At 37.1% G+C, this 23540-nt stretch overlaps 1 protein-coding gene across 2 annotated transcripts in view; it reads left to right on the plus strand.

The window, feature by feature from the left end:
- The first annotated feature begins 6636 nt into the window (after window positions 1–6636).
- The window catches only part of LOC140149232 (uncharacterized), a 31866-nt gene continuing 14962 nt past the window's right edge, over window positions 6637–23540 (plus strand). Inside the window, exon 1 of one of the 2 annotated variants that reach the window (XM_072171457.1) lies at window positions 6637–7012. The gene's annotated coding sequence lies outside the window, so the exon portion shown is untranslated. Of the gene's footprint in view, window positions 7013–16048; window positions 16327–23540 lie in introns of those variants that run through there. The other variant, XM_072171458.1, reaches the window with a different exon arrangement.

Below are 23540 nucleotides of genomic sequence, written 5' to 3' on the forward strand. Positions count from 1 at the left end.
GTGAGTTAATGGACCAACATAGTACATTAATATTGAATGGGTTTTCATCAAAACAGCAGAGACCTGTTCAGAGGAGTGTGTGAACTAACTGATCAGTGTAAAGCTGGCAGTCATCAAGGACGAGAAGGGTCAAGTTCTGAGAGAAGCGGAAGAGATTAAAGATAGATGGAAATCGAATTGATGTCAGCCAGCACCGTAAGTTGCTCTTGCGCCGAATTCCAGAATCTTCTATTATTTTTGCCGTATCCACTGCGTTTTATCCTTGAATATTTAACTGTGGACTATATAGATGTGTACAACGTCGAAATGTTTTGGTTTCCGAGAAATCGTGCTGCATTTTCCAAGTTTTGTTTTCATGATAGTAATTACCCCTTTATAAGGCATTTAAGAATCAGCTTCCTAATTTCCTAGAGCTCCATGAACAGTGACTCATATAGCTTGTGAATACGGCAGTAGCATAAATTGCTTGTATATTATGGGTAGTGGGAGAGAGGAGAGGCTCTTGTGGATACGGTAGTAGCAGATTTTTGGGTAGTGGCAGAGTACTAGAGCTAACATAAGAAACGATCGTGAAGTCGATGACAAGAGTCATCCATCACACCAATCAGCTTCTTACTCAACAGATCCGCATAGATAGCTTTGAAATCCACCACAACGCACCCAATGATCCTTCCAGCTGCATTCACTATTCTATCAATTGTTCTTTTAATTTGGCAACATTCCCCAACATAATAAACAATATCTCCAGACAGTTTCAATATTACACGGAGAGTCCGTGTACGTTCACTCGCACATGTACGATTAGTGTCTTTTAAAAGAGCGGTATTGCCTTTGATGAAACACTATACGAAGAACTACCCACAGAAATAGGAGGTAGTCCTAATGAGCAACTAACATACTTAGAGAACCATGTCTACAAAAGACTATTTTGGTGTCAAACCAGTCACATCTAAAATGTCTGGCAAAAAACAGCATGCCTCAAGACAACAAAGATAACTCTGACGCCTGATAAAGGAAGCTAAACACTAATACAAAATAGCCCTCAAAGACGGGGACAAGACAATAGCTGCATATCTCAATAAGGACTTTCTCAAGTTGGTCAGGTTACATAACAAGGTCAGAAAGTTGGAGCTAGAACTTCAAGAGAAGAAATAAACAAGCAAAGCACAACAACAATTCCGACAAAACCCTTACCAATATGCGAAAAGATTGCTTAATGACAAGCAACACAGAACTCCACCCAGCTGCTGAGAAATACTTCAAAGATGTCAACAACGACAAAAGGCGAGAATACAAATACCATCCTATGAAGGGCATGAAAAGACCACCAAAACCAACAACACAATTCAAGACCAAACCACCAAGACCAAAAAGCCTGTCAGAGTTTAATATCTCCAAAAGCGTAGAAATGCCAGTGCTCCTGGAACCAACCGTATTCCCCACATAGTATAGAAGAAATGTCCAAGAATAACTGCACTGCTTCATGAAGTTATCTGTGACATCTGGAGAAGCACATCAATACCCACTACATGGAGAATAAATGAAACCATCCTTATCTCCAAGTAAGAGAATACCAATGATCCATCATGCTTCAGACCTATCATTCTGAAGAATTCCAGTGGCAACCTTGGAATGGGTATTCTTGCTCAAAGGACAATAGAGTACCTGGCAGAGAACAAATATATTGACAATGCTGTTCAGAAAGGTTTTATGGAGAAGATATCAGGATGTGTAGAACATACAGAGACACTCACCGAAATGCTCCAAGATGCCAAAAGGAACGGCAAGCCAATTGTTACAACCTGGCTAGATTTGCAAATTGCATATGGCACTGTACCACACAATCTTATACAGTTTGCCTGGGAATGGTACCATGTACCAGAACACATTAGAAAAATCATCTTCAATTATTACGATGAGCTTGTCATCAGAGTGAAAACTGAAAATTGGACCACAGACTGGATTAAATGTTGTACTGGTGTCTACCAAGGATGCCCATTATCTTGCATCTTATTCCTAGCAGTCTTCAATCTGTGTCTGGATCTTCTTGACCAATCCAGCTACCTTGGATACCGCATGAGTAGCTCAGACCTTACATCGTCAGCCAAGGCATATGCAGATGATCTGACCCTTGAAGCAAGAAGCCCAGAAAGTTGCCAGAAACTTATTAACATTGTCAACAACGTCCTCAACTGGACAAGAACTATGAAGGCCAAACCATCCAAATGCAGATCTCATGCATGCGATGAAGAAAGTAATTCCAAACGCAGAACAGAAGTTGAATGGCCACAAAACCCAATATGTAGCTTACAATCCTCAGCTACAAATAGACGGACAAATGATCACCTACATTCACAACCAGGCCATGCGATTCCTAGGAAAGCTCATCTATGAAGATCTAAAGGATGATGGCATCAGACAAATGATTAATCAGAAACTGTCAGCCATGCTGAAAACTACTGATAAAAGTCAACTGAATAGAATCATGAAAATGTGGATATACAATCATATGATTATCCCCAAAATGACACGGGAGTTCACTATATACAATCTCCCAAAAACCTTCATCAAGAACCTGGAGGCAACCTGTACGAAGTACTTGAAGAGATGGGCCGGCATTAGCAGGTGTACCACCAATAGTGTATTTATACAGAAGTAAAGGAAAACATGGCCTACAGTTGAAAAAACTCACCACCGCTGTCAAATGCATGCAGGTCATCAAATACCATCTGAACAAATACTCCAGAGATGGAAAGACCCAAACACTATATAGAGATTGTTTGGAAAATAAGAAAACCAAGAAGAGGTGGAATGGAGTTAAAGAGCTCGAACAGAGAGAGCGCCAACCCATCTTAAATGAGATGAGCCGAAGTCAAACTGACCGGGCAGGACTGGGTTTCAAGAAAACCCAAAAGCTTATTAAGGACATGAGCCAGAAAGAGCACAGAAAATGCCTCACTAATCTGGTGAAAGAAGTGAATGTAGAAGATATGCTGGTTTACTTCTACGGATGTGCTTGAGAGTGGTTGAGATGGGACTCCGCGATGCAGACTGACACCTCATGGCAGAAGCTCCTATATGTCTGGACACCAGAGATCCTGTCTTTCCATATCAATGCCATCCATGACCAACTTCTTTCACTTGTAAATCTGAAACTGTGGGGGAAAACCAATCTTGGACTGTGCAAACTCTACAACTACCGTTAACTGTACTCTGCTCCACATCCTGAATTGTTGCAGCTACTCGCTTGAGAATGGAAGGTACAACTGGCGCCATGACCAAACAGTAAGAACAACAGCATCAGACTTGGCATCATATATTGATGAAGCTAACAACAGCAAAACAACAGAGTATACTCCAGACTTCATCCCTACCATTGCTTTCCGTACAGCTGATGGCACAACATACAGGAACCCAGCTCTACGTACTCCAAAGACAGAAGTAAAAAAACATCATGAAGAAGGCTAGAGACTGGATCTTCCTGATGGATGAGGAGCACAAGCCAAAAGTGTTCCTTCTAGAAATAGCAGAAACTGCCAAGCAGCCTGATATTACGATGATTATATTCAGCCACCACCAAACATGCAATCATCATAGAATTGACAGTACTATCGGAGGAGAACCTAGCCAATGCGTACGCCAGGAAAAAGTGTAAATATGAAGACCTGGTAGCCGAATGTGAAAACAGAGAATGACTGTGTTTTACTTCGCAGTAGAAGTGGGAAGCAGAAGTATTTATCATTTCCTTAGTTTTGGAAACTTTTAATTCCAGGTATATACAGGTAATTTGCATCACAGTATTTGACAAACTCATCAAGCTGTTGATGGTAGAGAGTATTCTAGTATCATCAGCACATTTAATTATGAGATATATTGATAAGAAAAAAACAGGGCCATTGCGCGTTTTGCGATCGTGTTTGGAAGCTTTTAGATCTTTCCGCCGCATTCGATACGGTTTCTGTTGAATCGGCTTCGTCTTACCTTCCTTTCAAGGCGCGGCTCTCAATTTGATCAGTACTTACCTTCAGAATCGACCATTTGGTGTCTGTGTAGGGAGCACATGATCCACTAATTAGGCTCTCCGTTTTGGCATCCCACAAGGCTCAGTTATTGGCTACTCCTCTTTACAATGCACACTTGTGAGATTGATGGCATTCTCGCGGACGAATCCAGGGTGCAATGAGGAATTCAGGAGACAACTGGCTGCAAGATCTGCAATGGCAAAACTGACATTCGGTGTCTGACAATCAAACATGTGTCTTCAATACTGTTTTAAATAAGCGCAGACATTTTGATTTTGTGTTCTATAACCAATTGATGAGGTCAATGATCTTTCAGATGCAAAACGTTTATAGATATATACGTACCTGTACAGTGTACGGGCTCTCACACAAATTGTTTAGTGTTAAATAGGTGATATATAAAATCATTACACATTACTCATAGTTCAAATTTTAAGGTCCTGGTAAAAGAAAAGTGACCGAGAATTTTTCCGTGATTACATATCAATCCTCAATATCATAACCTAGATTATTTGCTTTTACAATATTGTATTAAGGATTTACGTGTTAAGTGGCCACTTGTAGAGTGATATGAAAACCTTGTTAATTTGGCATAAATTGACGTGACTAATTTTGTGACTTGGAAATATGTAGGATAGAAGGCTTATAATGGCGGTTTCAAATAATCATGACAAAATCCGACAAATATAATAATGTAAAACAAGGGCAGCAAATTAGCTCATTAAACTTCACGAAATGTGATAAGCTATATTAATTATACGACTTATATTTTTAAACCCTTGTCAAATATGAGTTTTTAGAATAACAAGTTCAGTGCTCAGTCGGTAACAACTAATATTGTTGATAAAACATTGACCTTTCTGGTGCGCATGTCATTCATATAGCTATTCATTTTTGTCAACATAATCGCTTAAGCAATTTATGTAGTACTGAAAACATTCCAGTATAAAGTTTGAAATTTGGAATTAAATCAAAATACTGGACTTATTATTTTAGCAATACTTTATGTAGTACTGAAAACATTCCAGTATAAAGTTTGAAATTTGGAATTAAATCAAAATACTGGACTTACTATTTTAGCAATGCTACGTTGCGTGTAATACCCATCACACTTCCTCAGGCAAACTGACCCGCTGGACTGGTCATGTGACAGATGGCTAGGGATCGGCTAGATGGCTCTGTCCCATGCGTGAGATGGTTATATCGTAGGCCTCCCCTTTTATTGAGTGATGATAATTTTACTCTCTCCCATATAGCCTCTTTAAGGCTAATGAAAGTCAATTCCGAGTTTATCGTCCCTTTTTTTTCCCAGGTTGGTGAGGTGACTTTTTCATTTTTCATTTTTCATTTTCATTATTTCATCAGATTTCATTATTGACCTAAAGTGCGTGTTGATTTAAAGCCACACTCATACATGTTATTTATAAACATGTTTTTGTATGGGTAGGGACTAGAAAAGTTAGAAAAGAGCCTGGTTTTGGTTCCAAGTTATAAATTTATATATTTTACAAACAAAAATATATGTTTCCAATTGCTAAAACTGGTGAAAACACTGATACTTTGAAAATAATGAATTATTTTGGCATTTTTGAAAATTTGACGCGGGTGTTTTTGGTGTCCAAAAAGTGACGCGGCCGGGGGACGATAAACTCGGAATCGACTTTCACTCGCCTAATGCCTCACCGGTACCACTGTTCCTCCCTGTATAAAATGGTGGCATCCTCAATGTTTATGGAATGACCTGTTTCTTTGAGATGTAAATGAACATATGAGTTTTGGGCTTCGTTGGTGTTCGGCCGCCTATGTTGGTTTACTCTGAATTTAAGGGCTTGTTTGGTTTCACCCACATAGGATTCAGTGCAATCTTCACTGCACACACAAGCCGCGCCCATACTCAAGATAAGAGGATTGTTCTAATGTGTGCAGGCAAAGATTGCACCGAATCCTATGTAGGTGAAACCAAACAAGTCCTAAAATCCAGAGTAAACCAACATAGGCGGCCGAGCACCAACGAAGCCCAAAACACCGCTGTTTATTTACATCTCAAAGAAATTGGTCATTCTATAAACATTGAGGATGCAACTATTTTAGACAGAGAGGTACAGTGGCACCGGCGAGGCAAAAAAAGGCTATTTGTGAGAGTAGCATCACCAATTTTTGTATGATTCGGAATTTCAGCTTATTATTGTACTTTTCACATAATTCACTCAAAGTATACTAAAATCTCATATCTAAGCTATTTCAGCTTTGTGTTCTTCAATTGCACGTAACATGTGTAAGATAACAGATAACGTTGAAGCCATCCACAGCTGCATTGCAAGGCAGCTAATCCATCCAACCCTCAGCTTCTGAACCGTGCCTCCTGGTGAATCATCTCCTATCCTGGTCCCTGCGTTTCCTGTTCTATGTACTTTTTGCTTGTAGCTTTTTAGTGCAGCCATAACTTGTGACGTAAAAATACGTGTCTAAGGGATTCACTTAGCAACACAAGAATCAGAATTAGCAGGTTGGGAAACGAGGTGTTTGCACTCAAATTGTTACAACTTGGCCGCATAATTATTGCCGAAACTTCTTTTATCTTAGCTTAAGTGCAAATCGTATGTTTGAAAGCATATGTTTTGAAGCAGGTGTAAAACGACGACAGAGGACTAACCCATCAAGGCAATATAAAAAAGAATTGTCTGTAAATCAAATACACTTTCCCAATTGGAAGTTTTGAGCTGATCCATAATATAGTGCTCAGGGAAAACAAAACACGGACTGTCGCTCGCAATATTCCGTCTGGTTTACACGGTGTCGGTTCTAACAACTTGTGAGTTGGAATATTGGCAATATTGAATATGAGCTGCGTTCTCTTTTCCAGCTCGAGAATATTATCTGAAGACAATATCTTTTCGAAGTTGAATGTGGCATGGGTGTTCAGCAGAAGGTTCCTGTAAACTAAATGCTGAGACAACAGCCAGGAAGTATAACACGAGGAATTAAATAAGGTAAGCAATGATGTAGCAATCATATAGTAATCTGAAATCCAGTATCTAGCATAGTCGAGACAAGCCAAGTGCTAAAACTTAACATTCCAAATTTATTCTTAACTCTGGAATGTAGTTTGCATTTGCATAACTGCAGTAAAATGCACGTATTCACAAAATCATGCATTATGCTGCTTGATGATCATCTGAGATGTAAGTCGTATATAATTATGTTTCTGTATGCAACCTATTGCGCCCCAACTTAACAATCAAATGATATGACTAAAAGTTGCCACCTACACAAACAACCCTTTTTTTCACCTCCATCATGTCCATGTACGAAGGCAATGAATTGAAAGTGGTTTTCACATTTCACTGGGCTTATCAATAGGGACTGCTATTATAGTCACATATTGACACTTTATACTTGCTATTTCAATGATACGCCCCTCTGATCTCTCCAGTCAAATCTGGACTTTCATAGGATACACAAACTCAAATCGAACCAGAGAACCAGTAAATCACTTTTTGCCCAGTGAAGTAAACCAGCTACCACCAGAAATACGTAATTCTGAGCTGACTCTTTTTGGCTGTACCAAAAACTACGTCTTTCTGGTTGTCAACTCTGCCGGTACGAGTCAACTCGTAAATCGTATTTCTGGCAATGACTGGTTTGCTTTAATACCCAAACGTGAGTTACGTCTTTCTGGTTCTCAACCCTCGTAATATTTGCAGCATTAATGCCATATACATGAAAAATTAGAAACTTGACATAGACAATAGATAATGTTTTTTGTTATTATAATGACAAACACCCTCCGGCAATTTGTTCCTAACGAGGTTGTATTATTTAGCACATAACAATTCATACGGAAAATATAATTGGCGCTTCACTTCATGGATTACCTTGTAAACGAAAAAAAAGCTCAACAGTATAATCATAATGAACAATCATTGTCCATTGGATTACTGATGCGAGGCCCGGATGCTCATCACACGCCCGTTTTTCCTAATATGGTAAGAAACACCAAGGAATTGTAAAAGAGGCCTGCTATAAAGTAATACGGTATGAGTATAGTATGAAAGCATTTTTTTTAATTACAAAGAATACAGACACATACTGCTTTATAGAAGTAGCATGAATAATGTCACAAGGTTAGAGTTACAGGGCCAGATGCATGTCATGATATAGGATGTCCTGCTCCTGTTAACATGGTTAAAATATGTTAGGTTTAAAAAAATAGTCAATCATACTTATTCTTGCAGCAATGGCATACATGGAGCCTGAGTTTTTCCTATTGCATAACAATTCCTGTTTCCTAATTTCTTATCGTGTAGTGGTGAGATTATAAGAAATGTTAGCACGAGACTTATGGCATCATATTTATCCAATATAATTACATTATTCAGCATTTTGTAGACTGTTATCAAAATTAAAGAAAGTATTTTACATCTTATAGGAACCTGATGTCGGTACCTTTGTCATAATTTACTTCGGATTAGCAGTAGATTTTGTAGATTTAATCAATCGTGAAAAAGGAAACTGTTTCGTTTGTCAAATACCTAGGTGTTAAATGAATAAGCCCACCATATTAAAAATAGATCAGTCCTTCCTTCTCGAAAACGAAATAGATAATTAAGGTACCACTCTATGTGTCACAATTGTCAACTTGTGATGGTCGTCACAAAAAGCAGAAGAGCGACCTTGCACTTGCAGTACTACCAGAATTAGCCGAAGGTATGAAGGGATTTCAATATCGTCATCATATCGTACCAAACAGCTAGGGGCATACATGCTGTAGCAATAGGTCTTGTAAACATTATGAAAGAATTGTTTTCCTTTATAATTATTGTGTAGCCTAATCAACAATGAACATCAACAGTTTAGCACTACGGCAGGGCAATTGACATTAGTATGATTATTTCCTTCATCAATGCCAACGAAACTCAACAACTAAATCATGCGAAAGTCTTTGCCCTAGCCTTTCAGAGATAAACAATCATTTTATTTGTACCGAATCCAACTTTCTAAGGATTGCTAGAAAGTAAGTTAACCCTATCTGAAATGACCTTCTACTGTTTGCAAACGTGATATCTTTTGCCAACCGGCAATACGCCAGATGCACTCGTTTTTCATTCAGATCATGCATAGGGAAGACTTGGTAAGGCATTACGTCAAAACTTTACTTCCCAGAAGCAGATATCTGCAAATAACAAGTAATACCCTTACATTGTACTTTGCCCAAAATCGAGTTACATTATCCATTCCATTTCTAGCCTCTACTAATCTAACGTACCCCCAATTTAAAAGAGAGGAATTAGGTTTGTAACGCTTAATTGAGGTTAGATTTCTTGTGCTGAAGAACGATGTTCTAGCTCATCGAATTTACGTAGAAGCCCGTAGGTATGAACATCATTCGATAAAAACTGTCCAATTTAGATAAGAATTAAGCCATGTGACACTTATTAAACGCGATAAAACGGGCCTCTGCCTGCCTGTCTTGGAGCACGGTTAACGTGGTAAAGGGGAAATACATTTGACCAAATTCATTAATATATCTAGTGAACCGGTTTTGACTTAAGAGATAATCACCATAGCAGAGTTATCCTAAAATACTTTTGAAACACAATCATAACACGTAGAAATATGTGTAACTTTTATTGTGACTGCTTATGTTTTGATCAATTTGCTGATATTGCTTGACAGTTTGAGGCCCTGTGTTACAATGAAATTTGTTTCTGTTGCATGCAGATCTATTGAGAATTTATTAGACAAAGGAAACCATAAATTTATCATGTTTATAGCAATAAGACTGTAACCTACAGCTATAATATTTAGGACAAATATGATTCTATTTAAAGATATGACAAATCGATTTAGTGAATAAATTACCTCCTTGTGCATTATTTGGATAGCTTGCTTTGACACTGTATCATGACTTGTCGATGTTTGATTTTTACCAATAATTATTTTATTTTGTGTAATTATTGTTCACTACAACGTGTCTGTTGGATTTAACTCTATAGCTATTGCTTTCAGCCCAGCAAAATGTGGGGATAGGATTGATATTTAATTTGGATATTACTTGCGAAGAGAAAACAAACCAATGACCTTGAAATGGCAAGCTTTCCTATAGAATGATTAGACACTTATATGCTAGGTTGCAGAAACCATAAAAACCATTTGGCGACTATTTTGAAATGCATCTTGAAATTTTTTGGACTTCAGATTTCCGTCTTTCCGCCATGCATGTACATTGTAAACAGTGGAAAACACGCATGCTGTCACTATATAGGTGACATCTTCCCTCCAACTGATTAGTCTGGTCATATTATATCATTAAATGCCACTGTGTCCTTCCTTTATCGGCTCCTTCTGTAGATCTGTCAAGTTTCATATATTTTCATAACCTTTGAAGGATTTGCCGCTTCATAACCGGTGAAGATGGCCGGCCACAATGCTGTCATGTCAGGGGACTGGTCCTCTCTCGCATTAAATACACAAACTTTTTGTTGCTGGGCGCATGTTCGTGCAGCAAACCTTTTAAGCGTTTACAGGGTCTCCAAAACAAGGCTGCGCGGTTAGTTTTTAGTTCCCTGTTAATGAGCGAATTCAGAACAAGATCCAAATGTCCTCATGGTGAAGCTCCTTCTTATTTTGGAAGAGCTTATCTGTTTGCAAAAATGCAAAAAAAGTAATGATCCGCAAGGTGCTAGACACCGACTTCGTTCTCACCCCGACTGCACTGACCCGCCTGAGATCTCACAGATTGAAAGGCCGCTGATTCCTCCTTTGCCTATGGAGATCCGTGAAGCTGTGTCTTGTTTCAATCGTATCTTGCAAAGCGATTTGTTCACATTTTCTCAGTAGATTAATATTTGCATTACAAACATCTACCAAAAAGTAATTACCCCCTTTAAATAATGGCGATTATTCCTGAACGGTTGATTGTATGCCGAATTTGGAATATGCAGTCGAAGCAGAATTCATTTTTGCGCATTATGACACCTCATTTGTTGAAATGGTCTCAATATTGATGTCGCAGCGTACATTTGAGTGAAAGTAAATAAAGATTAGAAAGTTGCAGCAAAGTCTAGATGGTCTATTGCCTTGTATTCAGTGTCCATGGAAGGAAATGTTTTCTGCGCTCATTGGATTAATCTTCTTGTTTCGTGAAATTGAAGGGGTCAAAACATGTAATAGTCAATAACAAATGACATTATTCACATCAGTGGTCATTGTTTACTTAATCCCATATTAAAACATTACATGTTCAATGTTTTCCGTGACCAATAAGGTCACAAGAAGTGGAATACCAAGGGTTACATCTATTATGAACACCTCCTAAACAGTAAAGTTTGAAATTAACTTTACCACTGAAAGGACACCTTGCAATTGTAGGATATACGACCTTGTTAGTCAGAAAACAATTATATTGAAATATTCATGTTTCAATTTGACATTACGTGAATAATGATCATTGATTTGAACAATGACAATTGTTATTGATTATCACATCATGTTTGATCTCCTTCTAATGCATGAACCAAAAATAATAATCCAATTAGAGCTGCTGAATACTGAATATAAGGCAAAAGGATTTTGCTGCAACTTTCAAATCTTTATTTACTTTCACTTGTATGTTGCGATATCAATATTGAGACCATCACAACAAATGAGGTGTCATAATGCGCACAAATAAATTCTGCTTCGACTGCATATTCCATATTTGGCATACAATCAACCGTTCAGGAATAATGGCCATTATTTAAAGGGGGTAATTACTTTCGGTAGATGTTTAGAATACAGAATATAGTTACATGGACAGCACTTTACCTAAATGACTGACGGTAAGGACATAACTGCTATTTGTATTGGTTTACAGAACACTTGCATAGCTTAATGGTTAATTTGATAGACGTCTCAGCCTGATTAGGGTTCTGCGCTGCACCTATATAGAGCTGCGCCCCTGAATGGCGCTAAATGGCTTAATTAATATGTTGTTTCTTAGGCCATAGGGATCAGTGATTTATGTCAAGAATGCTGAGGCCTGTGTGTTATTGTATCCCCGGGAATGTATCACATTTTTCTTTCTTTTTAACATGATTAAATACCTAATGTTTTGTGGCTAACGTGATAATCAGATTATTTCATAGAATACAAGAAGACACGTGTACACGTGCTGGTGGCAGGCCTTTTATGTTATTTGTTTATGATATTGCGCAATTTATATCCATATGTAAAATTAAAGGGAAATTAGATTAAGCCATTATATTATTTCGGCCTGATGTGTTTCGCAGCAACGGACGGCCTGATGTCACATCACAGTCCCATACCAATCCATGGAAAACATACGGTGTCGCTGAAAGAACTTTTAAGTTCTTTCAGTGATGATTAAAATCGTCACCAGGAAACTGAATTGTTTTCGTATTTTAACGCCAAAACCAAATATACTAAGAATTTTACTACCCATTTTCAAGCCTTTCCACGGATTCAAATATCAATCATTATTATGCATTGAGAATCTTCCATCTTATATCTTTATACACCATGTACACATTAAAAACAATTATTCTGGATATTGTATCTGGCACCCGCTGGAGTCTTAAACGCGCTCAAATTGAAACTGGCGAAAAACACCGTTTAGCGACTCCACTTTAAACGGTTACAAATCGAGACTATATATTAGCGCGGCTCAAATGCTGACCTCAAAGCATTTTACAGACGGCAAATTTGTAAAAAAAAACTCGGTAAAGTCATGATGGCTTCGAACACTGGAAATCACTATTAAAAACCATAAATGAGGAGCAGCTTCAAGAATTAATTAACAGTAAAGACAATGCTGCAACCCGGAGAAGTACTGTCGGAGTCGGCCGTCGCGATCTTTTGAGAGTATGTAAAGACAAAAGGAGAGAATACTGACTTCGAAGAGTTCAGTAAAACATGAAAGAACGACTTGCTAACGCCGAGGCCTAACGTTAAGACGGGCCACCATACAAGACAGGATCATTTGATACAACCAAAGCTGAATTGAAACGTCAAGGCTTTGGTGATACAAAGTTTCCTATTTATGAAAATGATAATGGTGTTTTTAAAATGTGTATAAAGTATGGGATGGAAGATTCTCGAATAATAATAATGATACAACCGAATGGATCTTTTCGCATGATACACAAAGATATTTGTCTCGCTGTGAGTTTAAAAGATATCATGCTCAATCCATCCAATGTTATATCAATAATATGTATTAGGAGTGCCCATGAAAGTACCAATACTGCGCACGAGGCGTCTGTAATCATTGATTGTTCTTATATTTCAAGAACGGAGCGACAAATTGTCAAATTTCAAAGAATGTGATAGTATAGTTTTATTCCTTAACCCCATCAGCATGATTTAGTTTTGATTGGTTCGGGCACTAAAATAGTAAAATACCCAAAACTTTCGGACGACACAGTTCTTTCAGGGACACCCTGTATTTCAATGTGACATATATGCAACTCACCCTTCACCACGATTTATCGCAGTATTGAAGCATAATACGATATTTAATAGTATCAGGAGGGCCTGGATTTAAATGGACAAGCAGGAATCATCCACTAGGAAGTTATTAGTCATCATTTCGGCTACTGGTATTACGAATATCTTATTGAGGTCCTTACATAAATTGGACTTTACCGATGTGGCATTAAAGAGTCTGTTTTATGTACAATTGCATAAAAACTGTCGGTATTTTGTATACTATCTTGTGTAGAGTAAGATAAGTTTGACTGTCTGTAAAATCACGATGGTTTAACTATTGGGTTGATTGAACTGTTTAATTACATGTTATGATAGTATTTTTTTATTTATAACAGTCGGCTAAATTAAAATATAATTTAGAATATAATAAACAGAATGTTGATATTCATTTCATTTTATTAATTTTATTCATTTTTCTTTCCTTTTCTTTTCTTTTCTTTTCTTTTCTTTTCTTTTCTTTTCTTTTCTTTTCTTTTCTTTTCTTTTCTTTTCTTTTCTTTTCTTTTCTTTTCTTTTCTTTTCTTTTGGGAATCAAATCAAGGATAAAAAACACAGAAAAGAAAACATAAATGCACACTTATTTTCACTGTGGTCCTTGATGAGCCTAAGACATATTGGTACAAGAATAAAAGAAATATTTAGATTGCACTTTACATAATTATTAAACATATTGAAATCAACTTTTCAGCAAGCATAATGTGACCGGTCAATTTTGTTTTATTTCGTGTTCAGAAAATATATATCGTAAGCTTTAAAATGGTATATCATTTGACTTCAAACGATATCCAGAAGCGGGGTTATGGTTTGATGAACTCTGTTCCTTCAACAAAATTGTACCATTTTTCGGTTCTACATGTGTCTCTTTTTCCACATTTCTGGTAATAAATATCAAAGAGTCATAATTAGCTGTCATTGCATATTATCCCCAAGTCAACGAGGTTCAGGAATGTCCTCTCATTGTTGGTTATACATACCTAGACAAAATGCAATGCTTTGTTATCCACCACTTGAGCAGGATTTAGCCAAAGCAAACAAAGACAAGAACTATTTAAGGATTCTTATAGGTAGTAAGCTTATTATCCTCTTCAGCAATAGGATTATTGATTGGTTTACAGAGTGTTTGATGAGATACTTGTCGCACCGAATTGAGATACATATGAATAAGACCTTCACGCACATTTTACACTGTAACTCTAAATACAATTTGCCGAGTTTACGGCTCATTCGTAGTGTCCAGTCACATATAATATACAATATTACAAATACTGATACCATTATCTACAAATTTTGATACAAAATGAAATAAAAACACAATATATTACTGAAAATTTGATATAGCAAAAAATAAAAAAATAAAAAATAAAAACACCATACATCAGGTCCAGCCTGACTATTTAAAAAATATAAATTGCACGTTCATTTTTTTGAGATTTCTTTAAAAACAAAAAGTGATGCTTAACCTCTTTCCTGAAAATATCTTGACATTGCTGAGACTGCACAGAATTTGGGAGTGAGTTCCACATATTTATTGCACATGTTCCAGACCTGTTTGAATGTTTGTGAACGTTTTCAGAGCAAAGATTTCTTTATTTTGTAGCTAGTTTAATTATATGGAGATTAAGCGGTGATCTTATGTAATTGGAGTTTAATGCGATGACTTTCCGATTGCGTAATACCTTAAATGGTGAGGGAGTAATAAAGTTATGCAATCTAATGTTCAAATAATTTTAGAGAATAGATTGGTATAGTTATATATTTGTTGAGGGGGTGATAGAATTATGCAATCTGTCCTTATATACCGTATTATTTACAACCTGTCCTTAACTCATTAAAAAACGTACCAGAATTGGAGTTTATTGAACACAACATACAATGTAGCAATAAGATTGGACAAAAACAACACAACATACAATGTAGCAGCAATAACATTGGACAAAAAAACAACACCAACTGCTAGAAGCGCAACAAGCGCTCTTGAGTATCAGTAGTCTGCTACTGAAGGAATCATCCAACATTGTTGCCATTTTCAGAGCTAAGAATGCGTTTATATGCATTGTACATTTGTGGAAATGGCGACAATAATTAGGCCTAATGAACAATCCCTTTACTTACTATAGACTAGAAACTTATTCGGGAGCTACGCTCAGTTGGTGTACCTAGCGGTACAAATTGTAGGGGAATAATTATAAGAAAAGAAACTGTATATTTATAAATGAAAATCAAACTTAATAATGAAACCCAGCCAGCCACAGTCGGTAACAGTGCAACTTTCAGAGATTGAAATTCTAAACCGAGATCAATATCTTATCATTCTGATTTGCTTTCACAATTTGAAATATTTGCTTTATATTGCTTTGGGTACATGCTACACGTAGCTTGTTTAAGCATTAATAAACTTAATCTGTTTGGACTTATATATTAAGTCTATAATAACATGGCCAAGGGATTATTTCAATTTTGAAACCAATAAAAATGCATCCGTCACTTCCTTTAGTTGGTTCATACGCCAATTAAGGGGTACCGCCTATAATGAAGTGATCAGCAATGCCGGATTTTTTACGATGCTCAATTAAATGGGACATGACATTGGATTTAACATGGTTAACGTTGATCTTGGGTGACAATCCTGTGACAATCTATTTGACACATAACCTACACCCATCGTAACCAGCTCGGTCATGCTTCTTTATATACCTATGTATATACATGTACAATGTACATTGTACATTAGTGCTATACATATGTACGACGGATTTGTTTGGGAATATTAATTGTTTACGCAACTGATAGCAGTTGAAGAATTACATGGATTAAGGTATGGAACCACTCTGATAATATAGTATAATGTAATGCATGTGAACTGAAATTAAATACTAATAAACATGAATTCCGCGCACAGTGTCAACACCCTATATTATAAATATTTTTTCATACAGCTCCATACTCCGTTGGTGAAATCAATATTCTATTATTGACATAGATAAAGAAAGTTTACATATGCATTGTGATACACACATGTGATCGAATATTATAATACAAGCACCTGGATCTTAGGTGAATGGGCTAAATGTGTTCCTTTATATAATTGTAATTCTCAAAATTAAATATATCACAATTTTAACTTACGATTTAAAAATCGTTACGCCAAAAATGCAGTAAAAATGTATCCAGAGCAAACAGCAATGACCGCTAATTAGTGTATTTAATTTCAAGTTAGTGTATTAAAACAAAAGCTGGGTTTTACCTGAAAACAAATCGAATTTCCTTGTAATAGCTACACCATATGGGATACTAGAGCATGCGCAAATCGTAATAACGTGTAGAATAGAACTTGGTGGTATCTCATATGATAGTCGTACTATGCTTAGTCTGAGTCGCTCGGCCTATCTCGAACAAAATCGCCATGCGTAGCTATTGAAAAACGAGAGGATTCGCCGTACTATCACGGCAGTTTTTGACACGAAGATATAGGGATGATGACGCTGTGCCGCGCGTAGAACTCACCTTATAAAAAGGTAGTATTTCATTAAACCCAGTCTTGACATGTTGCCTTATGAATAAAAATCCCTTTAAAAGGGAATACCCAGGCCGTGGAGGTCACATGACTGCACAACCCCCCCCCCCCGGACTGCCCCACCTTAGCTCCACATAGCTGCAAAGAGGTAGGCAGTGTATGCAGTAAGCCTATATAAAACACAGGTCTTCTGATCAGTCAAGAAGGTGGTGATTCAACCAAAGAACTAGTACTCCACAACTGAGCTATAATTGCTGAATAGGCCTAAGTATATGAACTACCTGTATGGTACTAGCCATACTGGTACTGTTGCCCTCTGACTGCAGTCAGAGAACATCAGTCCCCATTATGCCAATATGTTTGTATATAAATGTATATATATGAATGCATGTGGCGTTACTATGCTATAGAACATTTGGCTCAGAGGTCACAGCTAGGATATCAATTTAAAGTAAATGATTTGGTACATGAAGATCAATCAAAACTAATTATGAACTTGTGACGGCCAGATTTAGTGACCTTCTCTGTCAAACATTGCACAGATTCTCATGTTGAGTATCTGTGATTTTTGTGAGTGAGAATGTTTCACTGGCAAATGCTTAATCAATACTTAATTATTTTGATAAAAGTAGGCCTATATCAAACAGTCTAAGTGGAATAACTTGCATGATGGGAGCAGGAGGATTTTTACAATTAATTTAGTGTCCGATTATAATAGGTTCCTTCTAATGGTTCCTTCTAATTCAGTCTGTGATGAGAACAACAATGCAATTCAAATCATAGATGTTTAATAAGTGTGACCTCAGACCAGCCAGCCAGCTAGCCAAGTTCATGAATTAGTGGCCATGGCCATTCACCGGTCAACTTTCATATTGCAATATCATCCCTATATGTCAAAAAATAACTTCATAGGCTACAGAACAGCTGTAGGAATAATTGTCATGGGGACTTGAATGAGGTTAATATTCCACCCATTCCCTGGGTAAAGTCAAGCCCAACTGAATATAGTTTTATGAATTTTGTCATGGGGAGTGAGGTTAGTTTTTTAGTAGCCTGCAGATCCATTAAATACTCTGCATTATCCTGTAAAATAATTTTAATGAGGACGAAGCAAATGCATTTGGCTACTTCGTTTCAAAATAGCCAATTTGGGTTCAAAGGACAAGGTCTAAACTGAATGTAATATCACCCAGGGCTGAAGCCTGGGTGAAAAAAGGGTGCAAATTACGACATTGTTTACAACGGGTTGTCATAACGTAATTGGCATTCGACATATGTACTATGTTGTTGAAGCTGTGGTTTATTATATAAATAGGTTCAACACCAAATCAAATTGTTAAGATATAGGTTTATTATTATAGCGTTTGTTTGGGAATCGTGTTGACAAACAGAAAACTGTTAAACCTATATCATGTAAAGTGGCGAATTTACTCGAAAAAGCCCGGCATACTGCAGTTACTGTCCGTTTTCCTATACACAATACACAGTGCTCTCACCATTGACGCGTGACCCCTACAAATGATGTATGTTGGGAGAATGGACACTTGCCTAGTTAACATCACTGTGTGAAAAATAACCAGCCAATATTTTATTTATTCTCCAAAACTTCTAGCAAATATATTTCTCTAACATGACCTAAAATTACAGCTAGGTTAGATGTTCAGAAATGGTCGTACTTTTGTAAAATATGAGTGAGGGCAAGGCATAGCTAGCCAACTCCCGTGTTATTTGAATGGAGATTTGACCGAAAATATTGGTATCGGACCGCTCACTTCTGAAGGATGCCACAAAAAAACCGGTAAAAGCTACATTTAAATTATTCTAAATAGGTTCTAGAAAATAAAGTTTTGTAACATGTCCTAAATTTTTAGCTAATTTAGGTGTTTGGAGAGGGTCGTACTTTTGTGTTTTAGGAAGGACATGTAAACGACAGATAACACCAAAAATATGAAGAAATTATTTCTAAACCGTGTTAAGTCAAAAATCATTATGTTGCTCATTTTCAAGAATGCTGGTTTACAAAAAGCACGACATTGTCTGATTTCGTGAACAAAGCCACACATAACATTGTTTCCTTTCGTTTCCTTTGTAATCGGTTACCCAACTGAAGCTATGAATACCAGCTTTATTGCGAGATCGCACATGAAAACAGTCACTTGTGCACAACCAGAGAAGATCCGATTTAATCAGTTGAGCTGTTTCAATGAGTGTTATCTTGGTTTAATAGCTTTTAATGGGGTTAAGTCCTGCAAAGGTCGAGATGAATTCTACTGTAGACATGACTGCATCATGGTTGCAAACCAAACCCTCGTTATTAAGGTCTAGCGGAATGAAGTTCGTGTCATCTTACTTTGTATCATTTCCCCAGAGTGTCTGTGTCTGAAGAAGTCACAAACATTCCTTTATAGTATTTCTTATTTTGCTTGACAAACCCAGAAAATATTACTCACGGGTTGAGCTTTCGCCATCTTGGCTGATGGCTTGATCACAAGTGTTTGTTGTGATCTGTTCAACTGCGTTTCCCGCCGTGTTTATCAACTGGGAAGAGGCAATCATTCTAGACAAAGACTCTTAACGCCGCATCACGTAGAATTAGGGAAGCAATACAAATATAATATGATTTACTGCAAAAACCAACCTTCAACCCTAGGAATGAGAGTGCATCCAACCTCCGCTTGAAACGCAGTGGACCAGATCGCAACAAACACCTGTGATCAAGCCATCAGCCAAGATGGCGAAAGCTCAAGCAGTGAGTAATATTTTCTGGATTTGTCAAGCAAAATAAGAAATACATGTAGTATGATCTACAGCCCTACTGATGCATCGATCTGTTTACGGATTTCAAGATAGATTGTTATTATGTTTAAACTAACAAAGAAATTATTATTGTTATTATTATAATGCTGCTAGCATATTACATACTAAAGCCATTTGCTAGTGAATGACTGGCGTGTCTTTTAGCATGCTAGGTGCAAATTGATAACGCGTAACACTCACTTTTCTTGTGCACGTAATGTTCAGTCAACAATTCAATTATATCTATTTTTTCTGTTGGTGACATTGATGTCATACGACAGATATAACAACTGTGGATTAATCAAGATAATCATAATACAATGCAAGCTTACTTTTCCTTAATGACTAGCAATAGTTTACAGGAAATCATAATTTTCTGGCCTTGCATAAAATATTAAACATGTAGAATAATAATTGAAATTGAACATGCAGGGGAATTCTTATAAATTTATATTCAATGACTTTTAAAAATATTTTGTCTAACTGTATCTCTGAATGATAATTATAAATAGGCAAATTTAATATCGTGTTTAAATTAATATCACCATAGTGTCGACTGGGCTGCCAGCGTACGTAGGTTAATGGCTGCAGAATTCGACAGCTTTACATATACACGATAATAAAAGTTCGGATTTTACTCGACCCTCATCTTTATCGTGTAGATCGCTTTCGCGTTTGCTTTATTAGCATATTCTGTGCTTGTGGCAAAATATGGGGAAAATAGGGTGTCCTGCTTTGGCAAAGCATCCCTTTAAGTCGCTTCACTTGTAACGTTATTTAATACAACATAATATATAAACCGATATTTTGCTGCAAAATATGTGCCACTTTGGAATTAGGTTTCATAAACGCGATAAGGAAAGGTTAATGCCTCAGCACATTATGCGTGGGTTGATGTTACCAAATGGTAAACTTGGCAAAGGGGCCGTATAAATGTTAAACAATCTTTTTTAGTCCAGTCTCAAGCAGGTAATACATTAGAACAAATAACCCCGACTTAGTAGATTGAGAATTCTACATTCTCCAATTCTTTAATGGTAGGTCTAGCTGTTTGAAAACCAAAATATTCGTTTGGGTTTTATTTTTATAATATGAACAACTAAACAAAAAAAAAGACTAAACCAATCATCAGGGTTTTTTTTAAAGAATGTTGGTGGCTCTGAAAAGAGCCGTTTCGACTTTGGGTAAAAATCTCGTTAACCTCAAGCAAAGCGGTTAGGGGTTTACTGCCGCTATGTTTTACTAGGGTTTCTTTATATAGATATATCTATAATTTATTTTATAACGGCAACAATGATTAATTATATTCTCTTTTTAGAAGCATTGGTGGCTCTGAAAAGAGCCGTTTGAATTAGAATCCTGACTATTATCCGGTTTCGAAGATGAATAGCTTGGGAAGCTTGAATTAAGCTTGCCGATCTTTATAGTTCTGGCACTTACAACAGAAACCCAAACCTATTGCATCTGAAGAGTAAAAGGCAACGAGATTTCTTCAAGTTGGCACTCTTTTATCGGGTGTTAAATTTCTGAATTAGCATTTTGATGCTTTTATTATGATTTATTGAACAGTAAGAACCTGATTATTGTACTTTTAGAGTTCAGCATTCTTCTGCTTTATAGTTTAAATCATATACCTACATGATTTGGTAAGTAATACCCATCACAATTCATCATCACTCTATCAACATGGTCAGATGATAAATAGTCAAGTTGTCACACTCTTACGCAATTGAATGTTTGCACCTTCATGTATGCCATAAAAGATGAGTGATCTCAGCGCTCATCATCATCATCATCATCAGTCGGCTGCGGAGCAGGCGATTACAAGCTTTCTCCAACTGTTGCGATCTTGGGCAAGCGAAACACTTTTGTTTGGCTGTAGCATCCCTTCAGTATCTCCCAGGAGGTGCTGTACATACTGTAAGTACAGTGTCCGCGGCCGTCCCGGTTTCCTCTTCCCATGTGGTGGAATATAAAGGGCATATTCTTTCACAGGCTCGTCATCTTCAAGACGCAGTATATGGCCGAGAAATTTGAGTTGATGAATCTTGACTCTGGCAACCAGTGGAGTGGTGTTGGTCAGATTGTAGATTGTTTCATTTGGGATCCGATCCACACGCTTGATGTTTAACATGACTCTGTAGCAAGATGTTGCAAAGGCATTGATCTTGTTTTCCATACCCATGACTCGCAGTCTCGCACCCGTACAGAAGGATAGTGACACAAGTTGTCTCAAACAGCTTGATTTTTGTTTCAATTGGCAGGGACGGGCTTCTCCAAAGGCGTTCCAGTTTCTCAGCGCTATACATTAATAACATTTAGCAAATTTAATAATGACGAAAACAACAATCTTTTGGACTTTGTCATCGACGCTTTCATAACGCAGTTACAGTTTCACGGGAAGATACTTTTCTATATGCATAGACTTACGTATGATTCTTTTAATCAAGTTCCTCCCTGTCCGGACCTTGCACATTATGGCATGTGAATATAACTGTTTCCATGTTAGCTAGTACTAGTTTCTAGGTTTTTATACCCCGATGAGTAATATTAATAAAAGATATTGGAAGTTTACTGTACTATTGCGGTAGGGTTGGTCATTACTTTTTCAAGCTTTATAGGTCTACTTATATTGCAAGTTATCAAGACAAACTGCTTCTGAGCTGAAAGAGGAAAATAGTTTGTGGAGTAACTCAGGTCTTGGAGCAAGCTATCGTCGGCGAATCTGCACAGCTTAGCATTTTCTGCACTTTTTGATCCCACACAAATGTGGCGCTTATGTTATCATCCAGATGCCTGCCTGATTCGCAGCCTGTCTGGTTGGCTGTCCGTCCGGGCGGAATCAAACCCACTGTGCAGCGTAACGCAATAACAGATCAACTTCAAACTTTGTATATGGTGATATGGTGGACTGATATGCTGTATTGTTTTGTGTCATTTTATTTGCATATTTATGAATATTAATGAGCTTATTTGCATATTTTGCCTACATTTAAATTAATCCACTCTGCAGCTTAAACGCAATACGGTAATGGATCAACTTGGTATTGTTATGGTCACTAAAGTTCACTCAACAGCAAGCACACAAGCACACTGTTTATGATATCAAACAATAATATGATTATTTATTAATTAGTGCAGTATGGCCTTCAATCAAATCACTATAGCATACAAGAATTAAACTTAAAAATTAATACAAATATCTCGTTTTGCTATGGCTGACTTTCTGATGAGATTTCTTTGGTGGTCTCAGTTCCTATCTACCCAAGGGAACCCCCTGGCCTACCACAGTCTCAATCCAAGTCCTGAAGACTATGTTTAACTATCCTAGCTGCTATGCTTAATGTTTTCTAAATGATCTTCTATGTTGACCGTAAGCTCCTCTCTCCTCCACATGACAGTAAGATAACACACTGTGTTTGTCCAGCAAAATACCACAGTTCATTGATGGAGATATTTCAGTATGTCGCTTCTTTGAGTTGACAAAACAATCAAGCACTACTGGCTTTCACTACCGCCTTTGGCGCATTTTAAATTTATTCTCTGCAACACATAAGAACCGCGAACCGAAGTTTGAAGATTTCGCAATTATGGTAACTTCACAGTGTTCCCTGTTCAACTCTAAACTGCTGCTCTTGTTGTTCAATTACTCTCCAGCCTTACAGTATTATTGCAGTAGTTCTAAATATAGCTCATTACATCACCATAAGCCAATCAGA

The sequence above is a fragment of the Amphiura filiformis genome, chromosome 3 (assembly GCF_039555335.1).
Source record: "Amphiura filiformis chromosome 3, Afil_fr2py, whole genome shotgun sequence".
In the NCBI taxonomy this organism is placed as follows: Eukaryota; Metazoa; Echinodermata; class Ophiuroidea; order Amphilepidida; family Amphiuridae; genus Amphiura; species Amphiura filiformis.